Genomic DNA, 23,458 nt, shown 5'->3' with positions numbered 1-23,458 from the left:
CTGCAGAAGTGTTTTCCATTTGTTATCAACACACACTGGAATACATCAGGTGTGAAATCCATAATTTAAAGCTCAAGAGTAATTTCAGGTAGACATCCATCATACACATTTAATTGTCAGTTTAACATTACATTTCCATAATGATGAGTTATTAATATGAGGTGAAAAAATTTGTAATCACCAGAAAAAGTTACCTCATATTTGTCAAAAACACATTAGTGTTGAGTTCTCAATGCTTCAGTAATGAACAATGAATCACATTATATAAAAAAAAATCAGAAATATTAAAATATATCCAACAGCATTTTACATTATATCTGAAAATATTTTTTTATTTTGAATGATCAGTTATTTTAAATAAATGTTTTTGTTTTTAAATTTTTTATTTACAAAACCATCATAAAGATAGACTTTATATATAACTTGCATTAAGCTTTCCTATTATTTACATTTTCTATTATTGTGGCACATCTGTCACAATGAATACAAACAATTTTTAGCACATATGATTATCAACTAAAGTCCACAATTTGTTAAGATCACCTTAGATTTTACCTATGACACTTTTATATTCTAGAATCTCATTCAGAATTCCACATTACATTTTTTTTTCATTATGTAATCTTAGGTTAAGAAGGCAGTGACAGATTTCCAGAATTCTTATTTTTGATGACCTTGATAATTTTAAGGAATACTGATGTGGAGTGTTCTCTATTATAATTTCCTGATGTTTCTCTTTTGTTTAGGCCTTGGCAATGAGTTTGGGGGAGGAAGATCATGTGTACACAGCATCAACATAACTATTGACATTAACCTTGATTGCCAGCCTGAAGAAGCATTCATCAACTTTCTCTATTAAAAAGTCATTCACTAGTGGCCTTCTCCTGTGCTCTTTTCTTTTCTTTTCTTTTCTTTTTTTTTCCCCCCCTTGTGTGGATGCCACCCACTTGCATCAGTCTCTGGCTCACCATTTTCTTGAGACCAAACATCATGGCTTCAATTAAGTTGCAGAGGTCTGAAGGGGAGATATTCGATGAACATGTAGAAATTGCCAAACAATCTATGACAATCAAGACCATACTGGGAGATTTTGGAATGGATGATGAAGGAGATGGTGACCCAGTTCCTCTACCAAATGTTAATGCAGTAATATTAAAAATAAGGTCATTCAATAGTGCACACACCACAAGGATAACCCTCCTCCTCCTGAGGATGATGAGAATAGAGAAAAGTGAACAGATAATATCCCTATTGGGACCAAGAGTTCCTGGAGGTTGACCAAGGAACATTTTTTTTAACTTATTCTGACTTTGATGTTGCATGCAAGACTATCAACAATGTGATCAAGGGGAAGGTTTGCAAAACCTTCAATATCAAAAATGATTTTACTGAAGAGGAGGAAGCCCAGGTATGCAAAGAGAACCAGTAGTGTGAAGAGAAGTGAAATGTTTCACCTGCCACTATCATACCATAAGGACTATTCCAAATACTAGTTGCACTTGTCTGTTTATAATTATTAATATTTGATAAACAGTAAACAAATGCTTCAGCAAATCAATTATATTAGCACAATATTGTCCTTGTTTCATGTGTCACTTGAGTCCTGACTCCAAACCATGGCTGAATTTCTTCTAGTATGAGAGAAAGTTGCTTTTTTCTTTACTCTGAATAAAACCATAGAAAGTGGCATTATGGGTTTTCCATCCTTTTGTAATTTATTTCTGTCTAGTTCATTGTCCAGTTAACTTTAGTTAGCTTTCAAAAGTTGGCATTGCAAATAAAACAACCTGCAAAAAATTTTCTGAAAAAAAATAAAAGGACTGGGGTTGTGGCTCAGTAGTAGAGCACCTGCCTTGCACAGGTGAGGCACTGGATTCAATCCCCAGCACCACATAAAAATAAAAAAATCAGTAAAGATAATGTGTCCATCTAAAACTAAAAAAAAAATTAAAAAGTCTGTTCCTAAGCCCAACATGATGAAGATTCAGGTCTATTTGGTGCAGGGTCTCTGGTCTAATTCCTAGGACCTTGATTCATTTTGAGTTGAGTTTTGTGCAGGGTGAGAGATAGAGGTTTAATTTCATTTTACTACATATGGATTTTCAGTTTTCCCAGCATCATTTATTGAACAGGCTTTCTTTTCTCCATTGTATGTTTTTGTCTCTTTTGTCTAGTATGAGGTGATTGTATTTATGTGGGTTTGGCTCTGTCTTCTATTCTGAACCATTGGTCTGCCTGTCTATTTTGGTGCCAATACTATGCTGTTTTTGTTACTATTGCTCTGTAGTATAGTTTAATGTCTGGTATTGTGATACCTCCTGCTTCACTTTCGCTGCTCAGAATTTTTTTGGCTATTCAAGTTCTCTTATTCTTCCAAATGAAGTTCATGATTGCTTTCTCTATTTCTATAAGAAACACCATTGTGATTTTAATTGGAATTGCATTGAATGTGTATAGTGCCTTTGGTAGGATGGCCATTTTGACAATATTAATTCTGCCTATTCAAGAACATAGGCGATCTTTGCATCTTCTAAGGTTCTTGTTAATTTCTTTCTTTAATGTTCTGTAGTTTTCATTGTAGAGGACTTTAATCTCTTTTGTTAGCTTAACTCCCAACTATTTAATTTTTTTTTTGAGGCTATTGTGAATGGAATAGTTTTCCTAATTTCTCTTTCAGAGGATTCATTACTTATGGATAGAAATGCATTATATTTGTGTGTATTGATTTAATATCCAGCTACTTTGCTGAATTCATTTATTAGTTCTAGAAGTTTTCTGGTGGACTTCTTTGGATCCTCTAAAACTAGAATCATGTCACTGGCAAATAATGATAGCTTGAGTTCTTCTTTTCCTATTCATATCCCTTTAATTTCTTTGGTCTGCCTAATTGCTCTGGCTAGTGTTTCAAGGACAGTGTGGAATAGAAGTGGTGAAAGAGGGCATCCCTGCCTTGTTCCAGTTTTTAGAGGGAATGCTTTCAGTTTTTCTCCATTTAGAATGATGTTGGCCATGGACTTAGCATAGATAACCTTTACAATGTTGAGGTATGATCCTACTATCCCTATTTTTTCTAGTGTTTTGAGCATGAAGGGGTGCTGTATTTTATCAAATGTTTTCTTAGCATCTATTGAAATAATCATGATTCTGAATTTTAAGTCTACTGATGTGATGAATTATGTTTATTGACTTCCAGATGTTGAACCAACCTCGCATCCCTGGGATAAACCCACTTGATAATGGTGCACCACCTTTTTAATGTGTTTTTGTATGCAATTTGCCAGAATTTTATTAAGGATTTTTAAGACACCCAAAGCACAAGAAATCAAAGCAAGAATCAATAAATGAAATGGATTCAAACTACAAAATTTTTCTCAGCAAAGGATACAATCAATAATGTGAAAAAGAGCCTATGGAGTGGGAGAAAATATTTTACACACACACTTCAGATAGAGCACTAATCTCCAAAATTTATAAAGAACTTACAAAACTATACACCAAAAATGCAAAAAACCCAATCAATAAATGGGCCAAGGAACTGGACAGACATTTTACATAAGAAGACATATAGGTGATTAATAAATATATGAAAAAGTGTTCAACATCTCTAGTAATTAGAGAGATGCAAATTAAAACAATCTAAGATTTCATTTTTCTCCAATTAGAATGGCTATTATCAAGAACACAAGCAGTAATAGATGGGTTTGGCTGTGGGGCAAAAGGCACACTTGTACATTGATGATAGAGTTGCAAATTGGTGCAGCCACTCTCGAAAGCAGTATGGAGATTCTTCAGAAAACTTGGAATGGACTCACCTTTTGACCCAGTTATCCCACTCCTCTGTTTATACCCAAAGGACTTAAAATTAGCATACTACAGTAGCAGCCACATCAATGTTTGTGGCAGCTGAATTCACAATAGCTAGATTGTGGAACCAACCTGGATGCCCTTCAACAGATGAATGAATAAAGAAACCATGGTATATATACACAATGGAATTTTATTCAGTCATAAAGAAGAATAATATTATGGCATTTGCAGATAAATTGGTGGAGCTGGAAAATATCATGCTAAGTGAAATTAGCCAAGCCCAATAAACCAAAGGCCCAATGTTTTCTCTGATAAATGGATGATGATACAAAATGGGGGTGGGGTGAGAGAAGAATGGAGGACCTTTCAATTATGTAGAAAGAAATGAGAGGGAGAAGGGGGCGGGGGTGAAAGATGGTGAAATGAGACAGACATCATTACCCTATGTACATGCATGATTATAGGAATGGAATGAATGGTATGAATCTACATGGTGCACAACCATAGAAATGAAAAGTTGTACCCCATTTATGTCCAATGAATCAAAATGCAGTCTGCAAAAATAAAAAACAAATAAATAAATGTTTTTCAAAAAGTTACTCACCCTTCAGTGTTCCACAACGTCTTCTTTGGAAGAAAGCATAGGCATAATCCTATACATGCAAACTAATGGAGGGAAGAGTATCAACATCAATTATTTTAAATACTTCTGCACACAAAAAATTTACTCTCCTCTATTTCCTCCTTTATTGAAAGTTTTATTTACAAGTATTTTTTCATGGATACTTAATAGTTTGGATTACAATACAATATTTCTTTCATTAATTTGTTGACTAAATCATTCCAGCTTTGAATGTTGGGAGTTTATTCCATTGCCTCCTGCATCGCCTTAATATATCCTGATCATTGTGAGATTCTTTCAGCCCTTTCTTCTTTGCCGATACTATAAGGACTCATTGTGAGTATCTTTCATTCCAAATATCTAAGATCTCTTCCAAAGTGATTGTAATACTTTATTTTTCCAGTAGCCATTAATGAGAATTTTCATTGTTCTTCATCCTCCCCAGTTACTGTCAAATTTGTAGTTGTCCTTCATTCTAATAGATATAAAGCTGAATCTTATTGTTACTTTAATTTGTATTCTCTAGTGTCAAGATGATGTTGATAGCATTTGTAAATGTATTTGCTATTATCTTTAGTGTGCCAACTGTGTAGAATTTTTGCTATTTATTTTTAATCATATTTTTGAGTTTTAACTGTTATTTTTATATCCTGGATACAACTTCTCTATCAAATGTTTATTTTGCAAATATTTTCACTCAGTATATCCATTGCATTTTTATTCTCATACAGTGTATGAGAATAGAGCAGAAATTTAATTTTAATAAAGTTCAGCTTATCTTTTTATCATGAGTCATATTTTTTGTATTATAATGTTAGTGTTATATTTAATATTCATCCTCAGGTCACACAAAATTTCTCCTTGAAGTTTTATTGTTTCACTTTGGTTAATGTTTTTGATCATTTTGAGTAAACTTTTGTGGTCTGTGTAAGATATATATTTAGGTAATTTATTTTGTATATGAATGTACAATTTTTCCTGCTCTACTCGCTGAAATTACTCTCCTTTCTCCCTGGAAATATATTTGTTTCTTTGTCAAAGATCAGCTCACTATATTTCTGAGTTTCTCTCTCTAGTCCACTAATCTGTGTATTTTTTGACCTATAACACACGGTCTCAATCACTGTAGCATTGAAATTGGAATGTGGGGATTCTCCAAACGTCTTATTCTTTAACATTTTGTTGGCTATTTTTAGGTTTTTTCAAGTTCATATGAACTTAAAATCATGTAATTCCCCACAAAATAGCTTCCATAATTTTGAGGAATATGAAACTGAAACTATTAATAGGATGGGGAAGAATTAACATCTTACTAACCTCTTAGCCATCATGGTTTGCAATACTTGAAGATGGATACATCTCCATTTAGAGAGAACTTGGATTTCTTTAATTGGCTTTTAATAGTTTTCCACATATAGATCCTTTATATATCTAATTAGATTTGCACTTAACCATTTCATTTTTGTGTAATTGTAAATAATATTTTTAAAATTTAAAGTTGAATTATTCATTATTGGAATATAGGAAATAATTGACCTTATTTTGTTTATTGATCTTCTTTTGGCCATTTTGAATGCTACTAGTTCTTAAACTTTTTGTTGAATGCTTGAGATTTTCTGCACAGACAAATATGCTATCTATAAATAAACACTTTCATTTCTTTTTTGTTTCAATCTGTGCACATTTTTTATTTCCATTCACTGTCTTATTTCACTAACCATGACTCCAGGTGTGACAATAAATTGGAGTTGTGAGAGGAGACAACTTTACCTTTTCTTGCTTTTAGAGGTGTGCATCTAATAGTTCACCATTTAATGTCATATAAACTGTAGATCTTTTTAGTTGTTCTATGCACAATTCTCAAGTTGAAGAAGTTAGATGCTATTCCTGTTTGCCAGTATTTTTATCTTTTAATCATGATGTAAATGGATGTTGAATTTTCTCACATGATTTCTACATTAATCAGTATGGTCTTAAGACTACCTTCTTCAGCTGAAGGTTTATATGGATGCGTTTTGAATCATCATTAATTACCTAAAATCAGTTCCACTTGGTTTGAGAGTATGATTCTTCCTTTGAGTTGTTAAATTCAATACTAATATTTTCTAGAGTTTTTGGCATATGTATTCATGACACCTGAATTGTTGGTTGTTTTTTAAATTTTCTGGAAGGAGGAAAGATCCCAAGAAAGGATGAATTTCTAATAAATTAGAATTTCAAAGGAGTATGGGGGTAGAAAGGATAGTAGAGTGAAACAGACATTATTACCTCATGTACATATATGACTGCATGACTGATGTGATCCTACAATTTGTATAATCAAAAAAGGGGAATTTCACTCCATTTATGTATGATCTATCAAAATGTATGAATGCATTCTATTGTCATATACAACTAATTAGAACAAATTAAAAATTTAAAAAAGAATTTCAAATAAAGATTATGTACCTATCTTTATAAAGAAAAAAAGGAAAAAAGAAAATGATGTATTTCATCCAACATATCTTATAGGCATAGAGTATTTAATAGTATACTTTATTATCCTATTAAAGTAAGTGGTATCAACAGTGATAACTCCTTCAATGTTTCTGGAAGTTTATGTTTTCTCTCTATTGATTAGCCTCACTAAAACATTATCAGTGTAATGTTGTTGTTTTTTTTATATGAAGAACAAACTTTTCTTTCTGATTATTTCCAATGTGTTTGCTGTTTAAAATTTAATTTATTTCTTCTAATTTTTTACTTCTAATTTTAGGATGGAGTTGTTATTCTTTATATAGTTTCGTGAGGATATTAATTTCACATTTATCTTTTTATAATAAGTGCTTATTGTGATTAATTTCCCTCCTAGCACTGCTTATTAAAGGACATCTTTGTTGCTTCCAAATTTTGGCAATTATGTATATTCCCAAAAAACTGTTATGTTCACTTATTTGAAAATATTAACATGATCATAAGATTTTAACTCACTTGGGAAGATTCCAAAAAACACAATTGTTGGAGATATGCAAAAGTATGATTAGTTTCTTAAGAAATTGCCAAAAGGTGCTGTAAAGTGATGGTACACTTTTGCATTCTCACCAGCAAATATTGACATTTCTGTGTTCCACATCCTTTCCAGCATTTGATGGTACTATTTTTTTTTTAATTTTAGTCATTCTATTAAATGTATAATGCTTCTACTGTTTTTAAAATTTGCAATTCCCTGGTGACATAGGTGTTGGACAATGTTTCACATGCTTTTTGCCATCTACACATCTTTTTTACTGATGTGTTCATTCCAATGTCTCCCAGTTTCAATCACATTGTCTATTTCTTTTTTATTGTAGAGTTTTAGGAGTTCTCTGTATCTTTTGAGTGTCTTCTGCAAATACTTTCCCCAGTTTTTAGCTTATTGTTACTGTCTTATACATGTCTTACACAGAGGGGAAGTTTGTGATTTTTAATGAAATCTAGCTTATAATTATTATTTTTTCATGGATCATACCTTTGATGAGGTAACTAAAAAGTCATTCCCATTCCCTAGATTATCTAAATATTTTCCTGTATTGTCATCCAGGAGATTTTTGGTTTTGTGTTTAACATTTAAGTCTGGATATTTTTTAAGTTAATTTTATTCTATTTTTAAAACTTTGTTCTAATTAGTTATACATGACAATAGGATGCTTTTTGACACATGATACATAAATGGAGTGTAACTTCTCAATCTTCTGGTTGTACATGATGTAGTGTTACATCTGTAGTGTAATTATATATGCACATAAGGAAACAATATCTGATTTATTCTACTTTTCTTCCTACCCCTGTGCCCCCTCCCCTCCCTTCACTCCTCTCTGTCTAATCCAAAGTACCTCTATTCTTCCCTAGCCGCACTCCCTTTATTGTGAATTAGCATCCACATATCAGAGAAAATATTCAGCATTTGGTTCATTGGGAATGGTTTATTTCACTTATCTTAATATTCTCCAGCTCCATCCAGCAAATATCATAATTTTGTTCTTTAAGGCCAAGCAATATTCCATTGCGTGTATATACCATATTTTCTTTATCCATTCATCTGTTGAAGGGAATCTAGGTTGGTTCCATAGTTTAGTCATTGTGAATTGAGATGCTATAAATATTGATGTGGCTACATCACTGTAGTATGCTACTTTTAAAAAAAATTGTTCTAATTTCTTGTATATGACAGTAGATTGCATTTATATATTTTGATAGATCATATATAAGTGGAGTATAATTTCTCATTTTTCTGATTATACATATTGTAGCATCATATCAGTCATACAGTCATATATGTACATGAGGTAATAATGTCTGTTTCACTCTACTAACCTTCCTAACCCCATACACCTTCCCCTTCCTTTACTCCCTTCTACCTAATATAAAAAACTCTATTCTTCCCTATTTGCCCCCCTTATTGTGCTTATTGTTAATTAGCATTCACATATTAGAGAAAAATTTGGCCTTTGGTTTTTGGGTTTGGCTTATTTTACTTAGCATGATATTCCCCAACTCCATCCTTTTACCAGCAAATGCCATACACTGATGTGACTGCGTCACTGTAGTATGCTGATTTTAAGTCCTTTGGGTATAAACTGAGGAGTGGGATAACCAGATCAAATGGTGATTCTATTCCAAGTTTTCTGAGGAATCTCCACACTGCTTTTCATAATGGTTGCACCATTTTGCGTTCCCACCAGCAATGTATGAGCGTACCTTTTTCCCCACATCCTCACCAAGATTTTTCGTTGCTTGTATTCTTGATAATTACCATTACAATTCAGGTGAGATGAAATCTTACAGTAGTTTTAATTTGCATTTCTCTAATTGCTAGAGATGGTGAACATTTTTTTCATATAGCTATTGACTGATTTTATATCTACTTCTGTGAAGTGTCTGTTCAGTTCCTTAACCTACTTATTGATTAGGGGTTTTTTGATATTAAGTTTTTTGAGTTATTTATATATTCTAGATATTAATGCTTTATCTGAGGTGCATGTGATAAAGATTGTTCTCCCAATCTGTTGGCTCTCTCTTTACATTATTGATTATTTATTTTTCTGAGAACTTTTTTAGTTTGTATCCATCCCATTTATTGATTCTTGATTTAACTTCTTGCACTTTAGGATTCTTGTTAAGGAAGTCAGATCCTAGGCTGGAGATGATTTGGGTCTACTTTTTCTTCTGTTGGGTGCAGGTCTTTATTCTAGTACCTAAGTCTTTGATCCACTTTGAGTTGACTTTTGTGCAGGGTGAGAGATAGGGTTTTTATTTCATTTTGCTACATACGGATTTCCAGTTAAGTTGATTTTTATGATATTTGTAAGGGCTATTTGTAAGACTCTCTCTCCCCAACGCATCTGTTTTCTTTGTTAATATGCAGATGTTCCTACAATGATTGTTGAAAAGACTCTCTTTTCTGCATGGAGTTGCATTTGTGTCTCTGTCAAACATCAGATGTCTACCAAATACCAAACTACTGTACTTCTGCAGGTTTCTTCCTGGATTCTCTATCCTCCTTTAAATTCCTTATTTCTTTCATAAATTTTGCTCTGCTTCATTACTGTAGCTCTACATAAATGTAGATTTCAGGCAGTGTCAACCTTCCAACTTTGTTCTTATCCTTTAGCATTTTGTTAGTTATTTGTAGTCCTACCTCAGTTTTTGCCTTTCCATATACACTTTAGAATCAATTTGTCATTTCCAATACGATAAATTGTCAGTGTTTTAGTTGTTTTTACATTGAATACCAATAGATTAAATTGATAAAGAAGTTGGAAATTTTTGGAAATTTTAAGTAACTATCTCATGTATATAGACAAAAGTTTAACAGTACAGTCTGTTTCTGAACATTTTAATCTGAATGACATTTTCTTAAGCATGTAAAAGTATTTTAATAATTTTCATATATTTAAAAGAGAATTTAATACATTTTGAAAAATATTCACCTTACTGTATATTTATATATTTTCATTAAAAGAGTTGTACTTTCTACATTTATCAGCCTTCACAGAGTGGGAGAAAATCTTTGCCACCCACACTTCAGATAGAGCACTAATATCCAGAATCTATAAAGAACTCAAAAAACTACACCAAGAATACAAATAATCCAATCAACAAATGGGCTAAGTAAATGAACAGACACTTCACAGAAGAAGATGTACAAGCAATCAACAGATATATGAAAAAAATATTCAACATCTCTAGTAATAAGAGAAATGCAAATCAAAAACTATCCTAAGACTTCATCTCACGCCAATTGGAATGTCTATTTTCAAGAATACAAGCAACAATAGGTGTTGGTGAAGATGTGGGGAAAAAGTATACTCACACCTTGCTGGTGGGGTTGCAAATTGGTGCAGCCACTCTGGAAAGCAGTATGGAGATTCCCTAGAAAACTTGGAATGGACAACCATTTGACCCAGCTATCCCACTCCTTGGTCTATAATCAAAGGACTTAAAATCAGCATACTACAGTAACACAGCTACAGCAATGTTTATAGCAGCTCAATTCACAATAGGTAGATTGTGGAACCAACCTAGATGCCCTTCAACAGATGAGTGGATAAAGAAACTGTGGTATGTGTACACAATGAAATATTATTCAGCCATAAAGAAGAATAAAATCATGGCATTTGCAAGGTAAATGGATGGAGTTGGAAAATATGCTAAGTGAAATAAGCCAATCCCAAAAAACCAAAGGCCAAATGATTTCTCTGATAAGTGGATGATAATACATAACAGGGTGGGAGGAGGAGATAAGGGAAGAATGGAGGAAGGATGGACTGTGTAGAAGGAAATGAGGGGTGGGGATGCAGCAGGGGGAAGGAAAGATAACAGAATGAGACAAATATCATTACCCTATGTACATGTATGATTACGCAAATGGTATGACTCCACTTCATGTTCGACCAAGGAAATGATAGTTGTCCCCCATTTGTGTACAATGAATTAAAATAAAAAATAAAAAAGACCATGAAAATGCCTAATATTAGCACATGCTTTCAGTGAAGCAATTGCATATGTGATCATTTGAAATTGCACAGCACTTTAAAGAAGAAATTTATTACATTCACTTTAAAATAGGAAATGTGGACGTCTGAGGTCACAAAAAAGTGAAGAAGGCTATCTTCTGTCTTATTCACTATAACACATATGCTGTTGATAATGGATTTCCTTAAAAAATCCCCATCAATTCCCCAAATTATTGTGTGCCTTTTTCTTTGATTGGACACTGCTTTCTCTCTGTCTCCCTCCCTCAATCATCTGTTTCACAAGTCTTTAATCATCGTAGCTATTGTCTTAATTTCCTTGTGCTGCAATGAATTATTAAAATTCACAATTTAGTTTTCTTTATGTCTCTTTTTCATAAGATTTTACAGGATGTAAGAACTTTCTTGAGAGGGTCACCAATCTTGCAAGCCTTTTCCAAGTTGTGCCCCAACCAGTTCTAATACCAGTAAGTCCAACAATCCCTACATTTTGTTCTCCTCTCTTTCTTTCGAGATATTCATAGTTCATATATGTCTGGAGATGCAGATTTCTCTTTTAGACACATACACACACACACATACTACACATAAACAGAATCACAAAATCTCTCATTTTTATCTCAATCTCCTTAAATTATGGAAAAGTTATCATTATTTGTCTTGTAAAGGAAGATGAAGCTCCATCTTTTGCTTAACTGCTATTTCACTTTGGATACAATTATCCATAAAATTCAAAAACCTAAGTAGGTTAATTGCAACTTAACTCACTTTTTAGCATTTTTAAGGAAAAGAAGTTCTCAAATTTAATACACAATTTTTTGTGATTTTCTTTACAGTTTGAACTTTTTCGTCACTTTTTTTTTTTTACCATGAGTTCATAATGATGCTATTTATTTCTTAAAATTATTATGATTATTCTTTAGCAAATACAAGTTCTTAAATAGACATTTCAGAGGCATATCTGAGGATCTTATTTTTTTGCATTTTTAATATTTGAAACATGAATCATCTAATCACTATTTTTAAATAGGTTATTTTCCCACACACTGATGTAAAAATCTAAATTTATACATAAATCATGTTTCTCTAGAATCATATCTGATACATGTGAATAATTTATATATTAATAATAATAATATATATTATTATTATCATCTTAAAGCAAGATACAGATAAAATTTATCAAAATCTAAAGCTAATCAATTTCCTAATTTAACACCCAAAAAACCAATATGGAAACTTTAATTGATGGTTCTCCTGATGATTCACTGTATGTGAGGAATTGTAGCAACATATGCCAAAATGCATTTGTCCTCATTAAATGAAATCCAGTGCTAGGATAGCTTTCTTATAATAGATGCACAATATTTTGTTTCTTCTATCATATTTTTTTCAAAATCATGGTGTGCTGCTTTTTTAGCCCCACTGACTGTGGCAAGGGAGATAAGAATTAGGGTATTGCACAAGATATTTGGTGCCAGGCTGCAAACTGTAGTACATTATCTTCTCCTATGACTTTTGACTTTCTTTTATATTATTAATTTTTTTCTAAATCTGAAACAGCTCCACATTGTCAGTGGAGTCTACCACCAATATGGAATGCTGATGATAAATGAGTCTACATTGGCTAGGATCCAAAGTCTAGTCACAAATACCAGCAAATGAGACTGGAAATGAACTATTCTGTAAAAGACCATACAATAGATATTTTAAGTATTTTGGCATGCCTTTGTTGTGCCTCAATTCAACCAATGTTGCATTAAAGCAGTCAATGAAGAGAACCTGAATGAATGAGTGTATTGTGTCCTGACAGAAGTTTACTTTCAAAGATTCAAATTATATATATAATTTTCATTTGTCATTGCTACAGTTTGGATATTAATGGTCTCCTAAAAGTCCATATAATAAAGACTTAATCCTCTGGGTAGCACTATTGGGAAGTGGTAAAACCTAGAAGGGAAGTGGATCTAGTAGGAAATTTTAGAACATTGAGATCATGCCCTCATAGGGGATGTTAAGATCCTTCTCTCTTGTTCCCTGGCTAAGAGGTCAACAGTTTTGCTATGCACATGCTCCTATCATGAAGGGCTGCCTCACCACTGGCCCAAAGCAACAACACCAAGTATTATTCACGTCCTTGAAACTCCAAATCTCTGAGTCAAAATAAACCTTCTCTCTTTATAAGCTTGTCATCTCAATATTCCTTATAGTGACAGAAAACCGATTAACTCAGTCTGAAATGCTATTCTTGTTTTGGTTCCTGATTTACCATGTACAAATGCAAAACCATGTTTAGTTCCTGGGTTACACAAAAACAGGAGTTAGGTCAGATTTGCAAACATTTATTAAAGGATTATAGAAAATGGTTAAACAAATAATAAATACTGACCTAGTTCCTTCTGATTTATGGTACTATTAAGTTGAAGTTTTATTTTAAATTCTTGAGTAACATGTTATTTTTATAAGTTTTTGAGAAGAGATTTATCCATAGGTTCATCATTTTTTACTTTTTGATATTATTATTGGTACTTTCTTCCTTCTGGGATCACTTCCTCTTGAAAATCCCTGTAGAGTTTGTTTGGTACTAGGAAACCTACTTTTTTTCTTAAACTAAAGCTATCTCACATCTTTCTTAATTTATAGATTTTTCCTTTCTGGCACACAAAAAGATTGACAGTAATCTTTACTTAGGACATCAAAGATGCTGTTACACTCTCTTCTGGTTAAAGTAAGGTCTGACCTTTGCATAGAAGATCAAATAGCAATTTTTAGCAACCCTTTATTTTTGGAACCACATACACAGTAGCCCAAAAGCTATGGTCTTATGGGAGAATTCAAGAGACTCTGAAGTTTCCACAAGTGCAGAAACAATTTCAGTAGCTCTGGCTAAAAGCTGTGGGTCATGATGATTTAAAAGAGAAATAAATTTTTAGAAATCTCTGAGCTAAAGGGAGTTTAGTGCCAATTATAAACAAAAACAGGCCTCTGGAGGGCTTTCTTGGGTCTTCTTAAAGGTACAAATTTCAACAAAATAGGACAACATGATTATTTTCTCTGGGTAACTCTGTTGAGAGGGTTATCTGTCATGTAGTAAATGGTAGCTATAAAGAATGTTTGATTTTCAGACCCAGAAAGAAAATTAGTAGAATTCTAAACTGGAATTTTAAAAAAGCCTGGATCTCATTATTATTTGACTTATTCTGCAGCATTGGAAAGATGTTTGAAATAACATCTTATCTTGCTAAGGGGTAAAACTAGTAAGTATTAGTATTTTACAGGTTCACAATCCTATCTGATTTGAAGTATGAAGATGTGAAAATATTAAATAAATTTGAGAATAAAACTCGTTAGAATACAAGAACTGAGGAGACTGAATGTATCTGGGTTGGTCCTTAAAACAGCAGATCACTAATGTGTACCACAAGCTTACTCACATCAAATGCCACTTGAGAGAGAAAATAAAAATCAGCTTAACATATGCAATATGCTTACTATATGGAATCTGTGCTCTAATTACAGACATGTTCTCTTGAGATGGATAAATGTCATTACAAAAAGTTTGTGCTTTCATCACTTTGTGATACTTAGCAAAAATTGTCTTCTTCTGAGACAAGAGGTTTCTTTATCGCCACCATACCATCTGCTTTTTTTTGTTACCTCTCCAAATTTATGTATATCTTCATTTAGTGTTTAGACACTTTTACTTTTAAAGATATTTTAATCTACCCTCTGCACCTAGAAATTTTACTTTTTAGCAAAGAGAATATGACAACATATTAAACAGTTTGTGAAGCTATGGTTGAGATTTCTGTATGGTGAGATTAACTTGAGAGATTTGCTGAATATTTCCATCCCCTTTCCAAATGGAATAACTTTGAAAGGCTACCAAATCAGTTCAGTTAACAATAGTAGAGGAAATTAAAATTTGTAACATCTAACAAACAGTGGGAAGAAATGCCTTTATAGAATGAACAAAATAGCATGAAAAATAATAAAATCCAATCTAAATGTGCACAGTGAAAAAGTTTCTTTGTAGAATACAGAAGATAAATGATCAATAGGCAAATAAAATTTTTTTTTGCTCTGCTTTTTCCCTCCAAACACTGACTCCAATAACACCAGAATTTAGAAGAATAGATCCATGTATTAGTATATAGGTTAAGAAAAGGAGTAGACCTTAAGGGCAAATTAGCATTTGCAATGCCCTATCTACTCATGGATCTTAAGTTTCATCATGAATCTTAGTTTTATCTCAGACTTAGTGGGTACTGATAATGAAATAAGTTTAAATTTAATTCGATTTAAAATTTATTATCTTGGATTCATGAGCAAAATTTCAACTATTCACACCTACATGCAGGTAGTGGCTACTGTACTAGACAGAACAAATATAGACCAGCACTTGGAATACAAAATCAACACATGAAATCAATAGCTCTCCTATATATTAATAATAAATCTGCTGAGAAAGCAATCAGAAAACTAATGAAATTCATGACAACCTCAAAAAAATACCTAAAAATAAACCTAATAAAGGAAATGGAAGACCTTCATAAAGAAAATTATAGAAAGAAATTGTAGAAGATACTAAAAAATTGAAAGACCTCCTATGTTTGTGAAAAAAACAATATTAGTATTTTTAAAACAGTTGTATTACCAAAAGCTATATGCAGATTCAGTGTAATCCCCATCAAAATATTAATGACATTTCTCACAGAACTAGAAAAAATCCTAAACTCCGTTTGGAGGAAAAAAAAATATCTTTGCTAGCTACTGTTTTGACAGAGGGTTAATATCCAGAATATATAAAAATTCAAAAACTTTCAACTAAACAACAAAAAATCTGATTCGTAAATGGGTGAAAGATCTTAAAAGATATTTCTCAAAAGAAGAAATACAAATGGCCAAAATATATGACAAAAGTTAAACATCTTTAGCAATTAGAGAGTTGCAAATCAAGACTACAATGAGATTTCATCTTACTAAAGTTATAATGGTAGCCTCTGAGAATACAAGTAATAATAAACAGTGAAGGAGGATTTGAGGGAAAAGGAGTACTGTTGATAGGGTTATAAAGTTAATGCAATTATGGAAATCATATGGAGGTTCTTCAAAAGACTAGGAATGGAATTACCATATGATCCATCTATACAGTTGCTTGGTATTTATCCTCAAGAATTAGACTTCTACTACAGTTTTATATACATACCTGTGTTTACGGTAGCATAGTTCACAATAACCAAATTATGGAACCTGTCTAGGTGTTCATAAATAGATGAATAGTTAAGAAAATGTCACACACACACAAATTCTCTCTCTCACACACACACACTCACCACACACACACACACACACACACACAATGTAGTTGTATGGGGAACTACTTATGGAAGAATGAACTTATGCCATTTGCAGAAATATGGATGAGTCTTGAGGGCATTATGTCAAGAAAAATAAGCCAAACTCAGAAATTCGAGGGTCTTATGTTTTCTCTCATGTTTGGAGCTAGAGGGGAAAAAGCGAATAAAAGTTGGCAGGGAGGAAATCTCTTGAAAATTGAGGGCAGACGAGTAGGGTAGAGTAAGAGAACCAGGGGAAGGGAGGTGGGAAAGAATTGGGAAATATTGGAGAATAAAAATTACCAAATAATATTGTCATATCACATGCTTACACAAATATGTAACAAGTCCTACTATTATGTACAATTATAATTCACCAATAAAATATGAAAAAATATAGAACAGCAGCACAGATGTAAATTTATGACATTGTTACTTTTTTTTAGTTAGGAAAAGTTTATATTTGTGGTCTCGTTTTAAAAAAAGAAAGAAACAGGAATTAAAATGGTACTTCTCAAAGTCATGAATGCTTGGGAATGGGGGTGTAGCTCAGAGGTAAAGAACTTGTTTAGCCTGCAAATATCTGGGTTCAATCCCCAGTATAGAAGAAAAAAAGCTATGAAGGCTTAACAAATTTAATGTGCTTTGAGCAAAATAATTATGGAAACTAGTTTATAGTATATTAATTGATGTAGTTTTAGTTCAGAACTTGAATGTGATACTTCATTATCTAGAAAGGAGTTCAAAGTATGGGTGGTTAGGGTCAGGGTGGTTGAAAAGAAGGCTAAATTATGATAAGCTTTATGTTAGAAGTAGAGATTAGACATGGTACTATTTTTCCAAAAAGGCATTTCGTTTTTTGTCCATGACCACATGTACTCTGATTATTTTTATAAGAAAATAGAGTAACCTAAATCATTAATAGACTTTGCTATAAAATTAGTATATGCTCTTAGGCAAATCATTGATTCTTTCATGTATTCAGGCTACTTATAAGCTATAAATATTTGGTTTAGCCTCATGGCTACTACCATGAATTAAATCCTAATTGTAAAATGTTCTTCTATTTAATAAGAAATGAATATAAATGTCACATGTTTACTAAATAATTATTCTAGTGTTATTGGCTAGGCTATATGGGCAATGACCAAACAGACTCCATTTTACCCTGAGATTCAATGTAATGTAAAATAATTCTTCTCCCATGAGAAAACTCTTCCTCTGCAATCCTGATCCTGCTTAGCACACCCTGCTTAGAAATGCAAATGTTTCTGTTCTTCTTATACAAAGTAAAATTGTTCTCTTTTTGATTCCCATTTTCTTGAACAATGTACCCTGTCAGAGAATGATTGTCTAGAAGTTAGTACCCATTCTTTAAATTGTACTCGACTAGGGTCATTTTGACCCACTTCCTCTTCTGTTTATGATTTTAGATCTCCTGATTTTTGTTTGTAGTTTTGAATCATAGCAACAGCCACTTACGATTAATGTACTGACATGCTTTGCTTATGGTATGAAAGGTGTGCTCTAACCCCTGGAGGAGGTTGAAGGGTGTAGACTTGCAGCCTGCCCCTCCATTTAACCAGCTGGTGAATAAAGACAGTTCTGTCTCCTGTTTTAAGATGGACTTGGTGATTAACTGCAATCTCACCATAACACTAGAACACTAAGTTCAAGCAAGTCTCATATATTTTTTTGTTTCTGAGTGTATATGAAAGTTATACCAGCCTACACTTAGTATATTAAGTGTGCAGTAACATGAAGTCTAAAAATTCATTGTAAATACTTTAATTTAAAAATACATTATTGCTAAAAAATGCTAATAATTATGCAAGCCTTGATTGAATACTAATCTTTTTTGCTCCTGGGGAGTCTTGCCTTAGTAATGATAGTTACTAAAGGTTAGCTTGGATATTAGAATTTCTTAAAATAAGAAAACAATAATTTTTTCCCCATAGGTTGACTCTTCCTTTCACGAATGATTTTTCTGTAGCCTGCAACACTGTCTGGTGTCATTTCACCCATGAAGGAATTACTTTTGAAATTAAACAATCTTCTATGATCCTGCCACTGCTATATCAATTGTTTATGTAATGATGTAAATCTTTTGTTGTCATTGCAATAATTTCCATACCATTTTCACCAGAAGTAGATTCTAAAAGTAGAAACTACTTTTCCTGATCATCAATAAGAAGCAAATGTTGATCCATTTAAGTTTTATCAGGAGAAATTCAGTCTCATTGTCTGTCTCCACTACTAATTCAAGATCTCTTCCTGTTTGCACCTTGTGTGCAGTGAATTTCACTACTGAAGCTTTGAAGCCCTCAGAATCATTCTTGAGTGTTAGAACAAACTTTGTCAGAACTCTTTTTATTGTTGGTATTTTGATCTTCTCCCATGACCAATGTTTCTTTTTTTGTTTTTGTTTTTTTTTGTTTTTTTGGTTTGGTTTTGTTTGTTAATTTTTTGGGGGGGGTACTAGGTATTAAAACTACAGTTTCTATATGTTAAATAAATGCTCTACTACTGAGCTACGTATCAAAGCTTTTTAAAATTTTACTTTGAGACAGGAAACTTGCTAATTTTCCCAGGGTGGCCTCAAACTTGCAATCTTCCTGCCTCAGCCTCCTGAGTAACTGTATTACATCTGGCTCTCACCACCCATGTTTTTAATGATATCTAGAATGGAAAATCCATTTCAGAAAGTTCTTAATTCACTTTTCCCAGATTCATAAGGGAAATCACTATTTATGGCAGTGACAGCCTTTTGAAATGTATTTCTTAACTAGTAAGACATGAAAATCAACATTGCTTCATGATACATCAGCATAATAGAAGTTATGTTAAAAGGCATGAGAACAATGTGAATTTAATTGCACATCTCTGTCAGAGGTTTTGGGTGTTCCTGTGCCTTTGTCAATGGACACTGATATTTTGAAACAACAACACCAAAAAAAAAAAAAAACAACGTTATTCTGCACACTTGATTTGTATTGTGGTCTTGAAATATTTAGCAAACTGCACTATAAACTGATATACGGCAAACTAGTCTTTGCTGTACCTTTTATAGAATACAGGCACAGCCAGTTTCATAAGGGTCCTGGGATTTTCAGAATGGTCAGTGAACATTAACTTGAACTTCATTAGTTCATACAGCTGAATTAGCCCCTACAACTATAGACAGCCTCGTATCTGTATATTTGAAGACATGAATCGACTTTGCCTCTCTAGTTATGAAAGTCTTATATGGCATCTTCTATCATTATAAGCTAATTTGTCTACTTTGAAAATCTACTGCTTAGTGTAATTACCTTTATGAATTATCTTAGCTAGACCTTCTGAATGGTTTACTGCAGCTTCTCTATCAGCAAATGTTACTTCATCTGCATGTTATAGAGATGATTTATTTTCTTAATCCTTATGAACCAACCTCTGCTAGCTTCAAATTTTCTTCTGTAGCTTCCACTCCTCTCAAAGCCTTCATAGAATTGAAGAGAGTTAGCCCTTCTCTGAATTAAGCTTTGGTTTAAGGTGATGTTTTGATCATCTATCCAGACTATTAAAACTTTCTCCTTAGCAATAAGGCTAGTTCATGTTGGTCACTTCTATCTTTATTTAATTATTTACTTATCTATGTACTTATTTATTTAAACACATGGAACTCAGGGTCTTACAAATACTAGGTGAACAACCGATGGTCAAACAATTTTAACACATATATAACATCTATTGATTGAGTTTGTTGTCTTATATGGATATGGTTCATATTTCCCAAAACCATTGTAATACTAATAACCAATATTGCTGATCACAGGTCACCATAACATTTATGGTAAAGTGAAAAATGTTGAAATATTACCAGGTATTACCAAAATGTAACAGAGAAACCACATGCTCTTGGAAAATGATACCAGTAATATTGCTTGATTCAGGATGACCACAGACATTCAATTTATAAAAATTGCAAAACAGAATAAAATAAAGCTCAAGCCAGGCATTGCCATGCACACCTGTACTCCCATCAATTGGGGAGGCTGAGCCCAGAGGAACACAGGTTCAGGTTAGTCTGGGCAACTTAGCAAGACCTGGTCTCAAAATAAAATTTAAAAAAATGTAAAGGGCTGGGGATGTATCTCAGTCATAAAGCACTCCTGGGTCCAATACCCAGTACTGCAAAATTAATAATAATAATAAAATAATAATAACAATAAAATAAATTTCAATAAAATGATGTATGTTTGTGTAACCCTTTGTTTCCAGATTGTTTCTTACCCAGTAGACCTAACTTTTAACAAAGATGATACAAATGTAAGAATGAGGAATATGGGTTAAAATGCTTGTTTTTGAATTCTTGCTTTGCAACTTACTTTCTATATTAATATGGGTATGTTATATAATCTTTGCGCTTCTCACTTTTAAATTATTCAAAAAGGAGTTAACAAAATTTATACTAGAGTTGCAAGGGTCAAGGTGTAAGAGTACATGACATGTAGTGAACACTCAATGTATGTCAGCAGATTATTATCAATGATTTTTCCCTGAAGATATGAATGAGATTGTCACTTAACATGTCCCTAAATCATGTACCATTGTGGCTTTACACATTGTAGTTACCTCATATTTCTTACCATAAAATTACACTTAGCTTTGTGCAACTGTGATCAATAAACTCAACAAGAAAAACTTAGAGTATGAAATTTTCTTTTAGCTTATGGTTTCAGAGGTTCAGTCCATGGTTGGCTGGATCCATTGCCCTGGGTCCACAGTGAAGCAGAACATCAGGATGAAAGGGTATGGCAGAGGACAGCATCTCAGGACATAGTCAGAAAGCAGAGACACAGAGAGAGAGAGAGAGAGAGAAAGAAAGAGAGAGAGAGCTCTGCTTGCCAAAGACAAAATATGAACCCAAAAGTCACCTATTTCCTCCACTCATACCCTGCCTGCCTGTAGCTACCACCCAGTACAGTAGTCCTTTTAAAATATTAATCCATCAAATGGATTAATTCACTGATTACATCATAGTTCTCATAATATAATCATATGCCCTCTGAATGTCCCAGCATTGTCTCACACATGAGTTTTCAGGGAACACCTCATAACTAAACCATAACAAAGACAAAATAAAAAGGACTCGTTTCCTAAATAATTTTGATAAGTTTTCATTTCCTCATAAAGCTATGATTTTATTAATTATAATTACGAACATAATGAACAGTCTCCAAAAAGATTGCTTTATTGATATTCTTTGTAAGTGGAAGTAATAGTTTAAGAGATGAATCAAATTTCTTAATGTTGACATGTAGATGAATTTGTAGGCAACTTAAATTATTAACTATAAGACAACCTACAATTTTAGTCATCCTTTAAAAATGTTTTTTAAATGAAATTATAGAAAGGTAATATATCCTTTAAAGCATTTTCTCTTTGTTTGTTCACATGATTTCATAAGTATTAAGATGAACACTTATTCTACAAAACACAATTTTGCCTGAGAAAAGTATTTTCAAATCCTAATATGTTATTTAATTTGAAATGCATTTATTTTTCCTGACAGGCTGTCAACATTGAAAACCTTCCAGATATTTGCAAAGCTAAATTTTCATAAAGGAGTTAAACAAGGTTTGAGTCATTGACAGCCAGTAATGTTTATTTAAACCAATAATCTTATCATGTGAGAATATTCAAATAGTTTGAAATGGTGATAGAAGTGAAAGAAATAAATTATAGAGATGATTATATGCAAATGTTTGTCTTAGTGAAATATATTAATACTCATACTAATATACAACATACAAAGAGTCAGGTTCTGTAACTTTTAAGTTAGCCCATGCAAAGTGGGTTTACTGTGCAATCCCAAGTGAGGATTCTAAACATGCCAATATCTTGGAGCAGTGACAAAGAGTTTGCACAAATTCATTGAGACAATGTTACGCAACTTAAGCGAAGCCACTTCATTACTCATAGATAGGCAGCAAAGGATAGTAGAAGCCTGGGATACATGATGAGAGTGTCCCCCAAGGTTCCAGAAAGCTGAACAGTGTGGACAGTCTCATCTGTGCATACTTCATTTCATACTGAAGGTGATGGGCCCTGAAAGGGTTGAGGTTTTATATCCCAGAGGCAACACAAATAGCGGGAATGAGTATTTTTAAAAAATCCCATTCTATGAAGAACAGCAACAGAGCCCTGACTGTTCCAGACAGCTCTTTCTTGTTCTATAATATTGAATTCATAGCACTTGCTACAGTTATTCTTGGGAACTGCAAGTGAAAAGGGTGAGAGAAGAAAGCTAGGTCAGCCAATGTCACCCAGAGAACATCCTGCTTCATAGGCACAGTTTTAGTGGGGGCGAGTTTACATTATTTCAAACTAGACCACTTCTATGAAAACTTCAGATTAAACATCCATATTACCTGATTACTTAAAGCGTTACCTATTAAGTAGAATGTGAGGAGAAACCAGCTGATAGTGAAACTAAAGACTGTTTCCATGACCCATATTACACACGTTTCATGAAAATTCTACATGTATCTTCCTACTGGAAAATAAGTAAAGCATGAAATAAAATTATTAATTACAGTATATGACTGAGTTTAGCCACTATCATTTCATTATAGTTTTTAAGGAATAAAACTAAGAATTGGGTATTTTATGGTTATTGTTACAGTTTAAATTATTTACAGAAGTTTCTTTATTTC

At 32.8% G+C, this 23,458-nt stretch overlaps 1 pseudogene across 1 annotated transcript; it reads left to right on the top strand.

The window, feature by feature from the left end:
* Positions 1-990: 990 nt before the first annotated feature.
* LOC306659167 (S-phase kinase-associated protein 1-like) lies at positions 991-1,444 on the top strand (annotated as a pseudogene). The gene has a single exon. The product of its transcript is annotated as an S-phase kinase-associated protein 1-like (transcript).
* Positions 1,445-23,458: the final 22,014 nt, after the last annotated feature.

This window comes from Sciurus vulgaris, assembly GCF_902686455.1.
Source record: "Sciurus vulgaris genome assembly, chromosome: 4".
NCBI classification, from domain to species: domain Eukaryota; kingdom Metazoa; phylum Chordata; class Mammalia; order Rodentia; family Sciuridae; genus Sciurus; species Sciurus vulgaris.
The sequence above is the reverse complement of the archived record's forward strand: the minus strand, read 5'-3'. Positions and strand labels throughout refer to the sequence as shown.